This window comes from Heterocephalus glaber, unplaced genomic scaffold, assembly GCF_053883595.1.
Source record: "Heterocephalus glaber isolate CG9 unplaced genomic scaffold, H.glaber_assembly_v1.0 deba00001743, whole genome shotgun sequence".
NCBI classification, from domain to species: domain Eukaryota; kingdom Metazoa; phylum Chordata; class Mammalia; order Rodentia; family Bathyergidae; genus Heterocephalus; species Heterocephalus glaber.
In genome coordinates, this window is record NW_028258449.1 from 1142912 (window position 1) to 1153398 (window position 10487).

Consider the following 10487-nt stretch of genomic DNA (forward strand, 5'->3'; position numbering starts at 1 on the left):
ATGACGGGGGTAATTTTTATACAGACACATTGGGGAAATCAAAAGGCAGGATTAAAACTGTGCTGAGTGAACATGGTGTATCACAGGAAGCAGCAGCTGGTACATCATCTTCTGACTAAATTCCAGGGGTTTCTTGAAATGGAGGCGTTTTAGGCCGGGTTTTCGCCAGGTTACAAACGTCTGCTTGCCGTGGGCCTCAGGCTGCGTCCTGGGGAGGAAGAGGAGACCCGACTGCGTTGGCCACCCAGCCCCATGCGGCCGGCGGACTCCTCACAATGAGGGGACAATGCAGGACTTCATTGCTTTATTAGAAAGACACAGTGTGAGTCCTTCTACCATGGAGTTGTGGTCAACCTTAGCAGTTGCTGAGCTGCCAGTCTCCAGGGAGCAGGAGATAAATGAGCCCAGGAAACTTTCTCCTCTCAGTCTGAGTACAGGCACTGGTGACAGACGAACCTGAGTTCTGCTCCAAGCCTGCAGAGCTGAGAGCTGCTGCAGCAGCACAGTGAGAGGCATGGGCTCGAGGCCAGTCCGGGGCCAGACGGCTGCGAGTGGCCGTGTGATCTCAGACAGCGGCTTCCTACCTGGAGAATGGAGTCGTGGTAGAGAGGGCTTGCAATATTCTGAAGCTGAAATAATGTCTGTGAAGCGTCCAGCCCATGCTAAAGGGTCACTGTTTCTTCCCGCTAGAGTGGAGAGCTACAAAAATGTTACTAGAGATGTTTTTCACTCAGTTTGCTGTTACAGAGAGAAGGAAGAAACCGACTGTGCTCTGCTGGCTTGAATCTCCAGCAATTTGTCTCACAAATGGAGCAGTGTAAATTTTATGACTAAATTTTCAGAAATCTATTTCCTGGTTTCTAATGTAAGCCTCCCTGAAGAGGAGAGGGATTGCACCACAAATACAGTCACTTCCCGGCCAGGTAGGCCTGGGTGGCAGTCAGGTGCCTGGACCTGAGTTCAGAGGAGGTGTGTTGGAGTTGAGAAGAAAGTAACTGCTTTCAGCATTAGGTTAACCAAACACTTGAATAATTTAATTTTGTTTTTGTTGTGCTATCAGAGTAAATGGGCTGATATTTAGGAAGACCTTCAACATCCGAGTTAAAGACCAAATAGTAATAGCCACTATGCACATTTCTACTGCCAAGAACAAACTTGACATGTAATTATTTCAGCCGGAGGGAATGTTGCTTCCTGGCCTCATCTACTGATTATCTGCGGTTGGAATAATCTTTGTCTCTGCTCCATCACCACCCGCTTTATATTGTTTGACTGGACAACCCAAGGGGACTTCTGGTTTTTTTGTCTAATTTTACTCCACAAGGAGATCTTTGACTTATATGGAGACTTTCAACAAAATCTGCAAATCCCAAGTTAAAACTTTAAGATGCTAATGCTGTCACAAAAGGGTTTAAAGATGATTGTTTAAGGGTAATATTTAATACTGGTGACAGTGTAGTTAGAGACACTCATGCTGCCATTGATAGTGTAAATTGGTGTGTTTTAGAAGTGAGTTTGTAAAATGTACCTGGAGCTCGAAAATGTACAAATTGCCTCTTGGCAATTCTAGTTCTAATGAGAAACCCTCAGGAGATAATCAGGACACAGGCACTTATGTACAAGGACGTTCATTGAAGCAGTATTTGTAATAGCAAACACAGGAAACAACATAAATATTTTCTATTTGGGCAATGATTAATTAAACTATGGCTCACCCTGAAGCATGGGGTTTCAGAAGAATTTTTAGATTCTCTAACCTGCTGTAGAGAAAATTTATAGTTCATGAATTGATGCAGTGAAAGTTCATTAAGTAACCTGCCAGGACAGCCCATCAGTGGGCAAAATAGGATTTATATCCTTGCCAAAAATATCTACTGTATTTGGGGAAAGAAGTGGAGAAATAATGAATAACAAGCTTTGTAAATAAATGAATGATATTGCACGAATTGCACCATATGTAAGGGAATAATAAGCTTGACAGCCAACATAGAAACGGATAGAAGGGGGGCATAAAGAGTTCTGGGGTGGATAGGTCATGGCTCTACACAAGGGGCTCACAATCGGGCCTCTTGGGGAGGTGGTGTCAGAGCAGAGACCCAGGAGCAGGCTGCTGGACCGAAGAGAGAGGAGGCTTCAGCAGCGGGCAGACAGCAGCTCAAGGTGAGAGGATACAGTGGGACAAGCAATGTGACCGCAGTATTGTCAAATACGTGTGTTTCAGTTGTAACACAAAGGTATAAGAAAACTTGTTTAAATGCTGAAAGCTTCCAGCTAATTTCACCCCATCTCTCATGAATCCTGCAGTTCTGGTCATCATTTCCCAGAGGCTCAGCATTGCTGGGTCTCATACATGCCAGGTTCCTTGTGTTCATCTAGCTTGGGTTTGATGAAGATTGTGACAAGAAGGAAAGACTAGTGTGTTCCCAGGTGCCTTTTTTTACTAATGTCCGCTGACAAAGGGCAGGTGCTGGTTTGTGGGGGAGCCGTGACCATGGTGAGCTGCCAGGCTCAGCAGATACTGCTCACCACTCGGAGCAGAGGGCAAAGCAGGTGCTCACGGCAGAAAAAGAAAGTGTTTGGGGAGGAATAATTAGCTCCTGATTTTTTACAAACTAGGCAGTAATTAGATTAAGACTCTTAACCGAAATCTTATGTTACTTTAATTGTATATATCCTTCCTTAAAATTTTTATCTGGAAAAGTGTAAATTGTTTTTATCTTTTGAAGTAATATCCATTGGAATAGAATTTATAACATCTCTTTGATTAGGGTAGAAATGTTATTCATCCAACTTTTCAATGAATGTAGTTGCCAATAATAGAGGGTTTTTTTTTACAATGACTTTATACATAGTTTTCTAGTCTTTTAAATGGATTTTTATATATGTTTACCTTTTTTTGTTACGCCAGTATTTCTCAACATATTTTTCCATTCTTTCCACCAAAATAGAAAATCCTTAACACACTTTTGCTATGTTTTGCTATCAACTAAACACTATTGCCAATATTCTAATAACAAACTAGTTTATACAGTCCCCAGGAAGGGTAGAATCTCTCAGGGAACAGGTTTATGTTTTGAAGAGGAAAAAGAGTGAACTCAGAGATGGCTAACAGCCTTTGTCATGCCAAACACACAAATTTTTTCAGCCAGATTCCTCCTGAAAGTTTGTAGCTGGCCAGCTTGTGGGGACCATAAATAAGGGCAGAGCAGTGATAGCTGACACTTTTAGATCTGTAAATAAATACTTTGTACTTATACTTTTAACACTATAAACACTTAAGGGGCAATTTAAACATTGCTGTCTGAAATATTGTGTGAATGGTCTGAATTTATGTATCGTTGCTTAAAAATACTGGGAAAACTCTGAAATATAGTTTTGTGGGCAGCCTCAGAACCGTAGACGGAGGAATTGGAACGAACGGAAACCAGGCGTTTCTTCTTCGTTTTCCTGAACAGCTCACTGAGGGCTGCTTCCCCTCCTGTCTTCCCACTATAAATAAGGAACACATCTTCGGCACTTTGCTGAACATTGAAGAATCCAATTTATGCCACACTGAACATTTTACCTGGTGTTTGAAAAGTATTTCCTAATTTTAAAACCAGTCTTCTTTTAAGGAGTCTGTGTTTACTATTTTCCGATCTTGGCAGGAATTCTTCCCGGTGTGAAGGAAACGAGCCCTAACGTGCTGCCAAGTATGGAACTGATGATCAGTGCAGGGATCCATCCACGGTGGGAGACCCGGGGCAGCCAGGGCACCGGCGAGGCCCTGCCACGCCGCTCCTTGATGTGTCCTCCACATAGACTCACTTCTGTGGCTGCCCGGGCTGAGTTGCTGCTCCTCTGTAAGATGGGGTCCATAAAGTGAGGATCCGTCTCCCGAAGTGGAGCCGTGGGGGACCCCGTGCTCTGTGCTCGTCAGCCTCACGGTGTGAGCCCGTTCCCTCCCGCCGTGGCAGCCCTGGGCTGAGCAGGTATGTTTCCCTGAAGGCCTTTGTCACCAAATGTCCTTTTCTCTGTGGGGAGATGTGATGACGGCTGACTGACTGCTGGGGGCCGTGACCGACCCCGCCCCGGGGCCTTGTGGTGCTCTTCACTCTGAGGCGAAGAGCAGTTCCGTCTCACCTCGGCCTTCCTCAGCAGCCTGCGAAGTAGGTTTTCAGGGAAAAAAGTACGAACTGGGGGAGCCGAACTGCTAGAAGAGAAGCTATGTATTCGAACTGTAACATGATCCGCAAGTGTGGAGTCTGCTCTGCAGATGTGGAGCTGTCAGACATCCCCAAGCACCAGTCTCCTCCCTGCACCAGACGATCCCAGCCCCAGCCCTGGGGCGCTGGACAGAGTCACCAGGATATGTGGCCTCCTCAAACGAAGCTCATTTCTGTGCGGAGAAATAGAGGGGATCTTTGCCCTTCTGATTGTTCGGAAAGCGATAGTGTCTGGACCTATTTTTGAGAATAATTTTGATCTACGGGGAAAAAATGTCACGTGTTTGTCCTGAGCTTTTCCATTTCCTACTGACCTCTTCACTGTTGTTTTGTCTGATGCCGTTTTTATGTGTGTTCTTCCCGATGTGGTCCTACCACAAGCATCTTTAAACCAGACGTTAATAGCATAGTTCACAGTCATTACTGTCAGTGCTCAAATACAAATATTGCATTTGTGTTTGCAAAGCTACACATCAGATGTTAATTAAGTGGATTTGGTTTTTTTTTTCTGTTTAAACAATCTGGCAAAAGGGTTTGCATCTATATCAGTTCACCATAAGGGCTCACAATGTCTGAGTCACCAGCCACACAGTATATGACAAATACAGTGCTTCCACATGAGAAAAATAGCAGAATAATCAGGAAACATCCTGTCTGTTGTAGTTCCCTGTGAAATAATAGCAACTGAACCTCAGTTTCTTTTTCTTTTTGACGAAAATACTTAGGAGGAAACACCAATCTTTAGCAGGATGTATTTTTCATTAAAGAGCACATAGAAAGTGCAGCTGGGGTGGAAGTTCTTGCCTGTTTGTAGGCTGCTGTCAGGCGGTGCTGTTGGGTGACCCCTAGTTGGAGTCCTCGGGAATTCCAGCCTGGCGCCGAAGGCTTCTTGTGCCACCGAGCGGATGCCAGGCTGCAGGGCCAGGAGGAGCGGAGCCACACACTGAGAAACACACTTACACCTCAGGTTTCTAATCTCAGTGCCAAAAGTGGAATGACTTTAATTATATGACATTCAACTAGAAATCTGATTTGCTGGGATTAATTATCTCTTTCGTTTAAAATACCTTCTTAGTAGGTTTAAATTAACATAAAAAACCAAGTTCGGCATTTAAATAAGGTCAACGGGACTGCCGAATTTAAACACAGGATTTGATTGTATAATTGGATCACCATATTGGTTTTGACTTGGAAGGACTAAGTGGAGGAAATTGGAAAAGCAGGAATCTGGACAGAAAGAGACATTTTCTTTTCCTGCTTTCTTCCTCTCCCCCCTCCCCACTGAGAGAACTGGGTCATGGCCTGCTAACCTCCCTGAAGGGCCACTGCCGCCTGGATCAGGCCAAGGATGCCTGGAGTCCACTAACTGTCGAAGGAGACACAGCCGTAAGACACGATCACATTGCTGGGCAAGCAAAGTGCAGTAGAATTTAAAGTATGCACATCAAGGGCTCATGTGAAAATGTGATTCTTCTGTGCTGTTTATCTCTGATTTAAGGAGCTTATAAAATTATTTCTGGTGTTTAGCTTTATTTTCCTAAGAGGTAATTAACTTTGAGGTATGCAGTTGGAGGAATTGCGAAGATGCGGCTCCATTTCACTCAGGGAGTCAGGGCTCCTGTACGACCATGCCAGGGCTCAGCACCCAGCTGGCCCCATCCTGCCGGTCATCTGGGCAGAGTGCTCGTTTACTGGCAGGGATGATTAACTGTGGAAATTCTAATAAAAATGGAGGTTGTTGGATGCATAGTGGTAAAAGATGCCTTGGGACTCTCTGGGCAGACTCCAGAAGAGTAGCATTCGTGTGGGTAGGGGCCCTGGGGCCAAGGAAAGGGATGGACATCTTTGGTGGTGACTCGCTCCCTGAGCCACTGGCCTTCCAGGGAACCTGTGGCTGTCAGGTGGGTGGGGCCTCCAGGTGTGATGGAGACGCAGATGTGATGCAGGGTGCAGCGTGCATGCTGCAGCCAACCCGAGAGGGAGCCAGCTGTTTCCTTGAACCCTGAAAAAGACGTTGCCAGGTTTCCAGCCGGAGCAGGGCATGTGTAGCAGGTCTCAGGAAGTGACAGCACTTGTAACATAACTGAGGGGCAGAGAAGAGAAAAACCATGCTTGGATGTTTTCCGTTAATGAATAACTTGGGAAAAAAATGCCAGCTGGACTCAGTGAAATGGTAAAACCGATATAATTCTCAAAGATATTTAGAGTAAGCGACTGGCATACAACATTATGAGAGAGATGCACTGACTGCTAGGAAATAAAATTTTTATGAAATCAGCATTATGGGGAAACAACGTAATCTGATTCATCCCTGCAGAGTTCCCAGTTCTAGGGGCCAGCCCTGGGGGCTGAAATGCTTCATTCTGTCTGCAAGGGGAAAGAGACACACGGGTTCTGCACGCTGATTTTCTGTGCAAGTCTCTTAGTCTGAGAGTAGGCAGGTGAGGCAACAGAGCCTCAAAGCACCGTGCTCTCGGGGAAGGAAACCCTAAACCCCTCCCTGGTGGACACAGACATGGCGAGCAACAGCTTTGACAACAGAAGAACAAGCAGTGGCAGTAAAACTAAGTTGAAATGGTGGCTATGGAAGTGAGGAGGCCAGGCTCTCACCTCCATCAGTCCCATGCCAACTTTGCTCTAGAAATGTAAGGTTCTCTCCAACCACAGAACTGCAAACCTCAGCTTCTTATACCAATGCTGTTAACCAAGTTGTCCAGGTCGTAACATGGGCTATAATTAGAGCTCAGCTGTTTCTGTAATGTGAGCTCCTCCATCCCCAGGGCACCAAAGAGTGGGACACTGGCCTCTAGCTGCAGAGAAATGGGGTCTGCTTGAGAAGCAGGGGTTGTGTCTGGACGTGGCGTGCATGCCTATAACCCCAGTACTGGGGAGGCTGAGGTAGGAGGGTCACCTGGGCCACTTAGTGAGTTCAAGGCAGCTTGGACTACATAGCAAGACCCTGTCTCAGAGAGAGAGACAGGGAGAGAGAGAGAGAGAGAGAGAGAGAGAGAGAGAGAGAGAGAGAGAGAGAGAGAGAGAGAGAGAGAGAGAGACAGACAGAGAGAGACAGAGACAGAGACAGAGACAGAAAGGCAAGGAGAGTTGTCTCCAATCTCTCACCATCTAGTGCCTCCCGTCCTCCTGCCATTCCCAACACCCAGGCTGGTCATTCCTCTCTGTGACTTCCTCTAACCAACACCAGCGCTGAGGTTCATTTTCCTCTGGGATTAACCCGATTTGGCAATGACAGGGCCAAGGCGTGGGCTCGTGGGGGGCTTGTTCCTGCCCCCGAGATCCCAGGCCGGCTCTGGAATGGCCTGGCTGCAGGTGAGGTCCAAGCCCTGTGGCTGCTGCAAGGTGCTCTCTTCTCCCCACAGGCGTGTGGAAAATCAGGGTTCTTCTGAACTCTTCTAGGAATGAGTATCCCTCAGATGGTTTTAAAGGAGATAAACTTACTTGTAGCTTAAATATCTTTTATTTAAAACAATGCCCTTTAGCAAGTCCTGGTGTCGACAACAAGGAATGTTGTATTATTTTAAAATCAAACCCAGGAGCGGAAACCCCTGCAGCATGGAGTCTTGGAGGTGAGTTTTGCTCTGCCTGCTGAAGGTGCTCTGGGTGACCTCAGCATCCTGCGGCTGGGACTCACTGTGGGGTCGCAGGAGAGGCATGAGGCTTGTCTGTGGAAAGAGGATGCTAGTGCCATCTGTCCAGCTGCTGGCTTCCCCCACAGAGGGAGGACTGAGAGACTGCGGTGGGGAGAGTTTTGAAGACCAAGAAGCTCAGAGACCTCGGAGGGCTCAGTCCCTGATTTACGGTGACCTCGAAGACCGTTTTTCTCCTGTGTCTCCTCATGGTAATGAAGCTCAGGTTAACAAGGTGCTGAGAGGCGGAGAATCAGTGCCCCTGGGAGGGCACCAGAAGGATTTACACCCGGACACAAGAACTGCTGCCAGGGGGAGCACAGGGAGCACTGGAAATTCCGGGACATGTCTGCCTGTGGCCTGATCTAAGGCTTCATTTAAATTCCAAGGGAAAGCATCAGTCATTTTAAAGTTTTCTCTTGGCCAGTGAAGGAGCGAGGAAGATACACAGGGCTTGGGTACACCTGTGATTGAAACTTGGGAGCTTTCTGCTCAACAGGAAGTGCATAGTTGGCCCATAATCACCCGGATTCTCTCAGTCGTTAAAATTCTGTGGCAGGTACCTTAAGGCAAGGTTGCTGATCCACCTGTAGTTAGTTGTAAGGAAACTGAAGAGGGACTTGCTTTGGTTCTCCTGACTCTATATTCCCAGGTTCACTCTAGTGTGTTTTGAGTAATTATTCTTTTAAAACACACATTTCAAAAATGAAGTACTAACATCAAGCAACTAAAAGTGGAGAGGAATACCACAGAATCTCTCTTTCTAAGTATGGTTGTGCTTTCTTGCCTTGCCACTTTTGGGGTGATCCTCTGCTGATCCCAGAGAGAACTCCAGAAGGCAATTTGTCCATGTTGGCAATGTTTGACCAAGGGAGTCGCCTGGCATGTTGGGGAGCAGTTCAAGGGGGTATTTGTCCTTCTTGGAATTTAAATGGTCGAATCTACTATTTGATGCAAGACAGATATTGGTGGAAGAAACTGCACAGTGGTAGCTCAGGTCACGAACTCAATCCTTTCCACGATTCTGGATGCAAACTGAATTGGATGAGAACTGAATCAAATTTCCTTGTTTTTGACCAGAATCATGGGAAGAATGAAGTTCCTAACCGAGAACATCCTCCTTATGAAGTAAAAGAAGCTACCTGTTGATTTGGGAAATTTTATGTAAATATTTAGCATTTATGTTGCTTTAATATGAAATAATTTCTATCCACAAAGTATAGAGAAATGTAGTTTTTACTAATTTTCTTTAGGTAGAAAGATTATGATCTTCTCTACACTCGATCTTAGCCAAAAGGCCAAGAAGCAATTATATGATCTTCTCTAAAAAGAGCACACAGTGTACATTTATTTCAGGGAATTAAAAATACAAGAAGTTGAGCTCTACCTTTTTATAGGACCAACTGACCCAGCCTGATATTTTTAAAACTTAGATCAGACTCTCCAATCTCATTGCATTTGTCCTGCTCCAGGAATGTGATGTGCAGGTGTCTTCTTCTCTCTGTCAATAGATGATATCAATGACGAGAGACAATGGACAAAGCTGTGTGGTGATGCCAGGGCCGGTGTCTCAGTCCCTGGGAGCCAGGGGCTGTTGTGAGACCTGTGTGGCCAGCAGAGAGAGCTCTGTTCCCGGGTTGGCAGGCACAGGCCTGGTCCTCCCTTTACCTTCTGCACAGCCACAGTCCAATTGTTCACAAAACGGGGAAATGATTCCTGCCTGCTGAGGATGTCTAGGGAGATGTTTGTGTGCTGTAGAACAAGGATGAATAGGTGCCTTAGTTACTTTCTCACTGCTGAGACAAAATACCCAACATCCAAAGTTAAAGGAGGAAAGGTTTATTTAGCTCACAGTCTATGGAGGCTTCAGTTCATAGTCAGCTGGCTCCAAGGCAGGGTTACATGGCAGAGGGACATTGCAGAGGAAAAATAGATCATGGTAGGCAGAAGGCAACAAAACAGCAAAGTAGTGAAGAAGCAGCAGCAGCTATGGCAGCAGCCCTCTTTTTGTCCCTATATTCTACCCAGACTACACAACCTTAGGGTAGGTAGCACTCGCACCCAGGGTGGGCTTTCCCATTATACACACCCAGAACAATGCAAAACCACCCAGTGGGCTGATTTAGTAATCACACACCCTTGATCCCAGCATCACACACTCCGGATTCAGCCACCTCTGAAAAAGCCCCACCCGACTGCATGAGGCTCTGGGGGCACATCTAGACACAGCCATGACAGGAGATGTCTGTGTGCTCTAGTGTCAAGGTGAACTGTACCCTTAGCGGTCCCATTCCAGACCGACTCCTGAACTTTACTTCAGTGTTGGGAATCAACAGATGAGAGGGCAAAGCATGAGCTGACTCAGGTTGAATTTGGCCTGTGGGAGGGGCTGATTCACTTGTCTGTAACCTGTTAACCTCACTGGTTCCCATCACTGTGGGCTTTGGGCTTGGCTCATTTGGAACTAGACAGCTGCCAAATAGGTACATCGTTTCTGTTTTTGTTAGTTTTGCAGGACTCAGGATTGAAGCCAGGGCCTGGTGCATCCTAGGTAAGTTCTCTACCCAGCTACACTTTCAGCCCTTTTTAAAAATTTTGGGACAGGGTTTCACTAAGCTGCCATCCTCCTGCCTCAGCC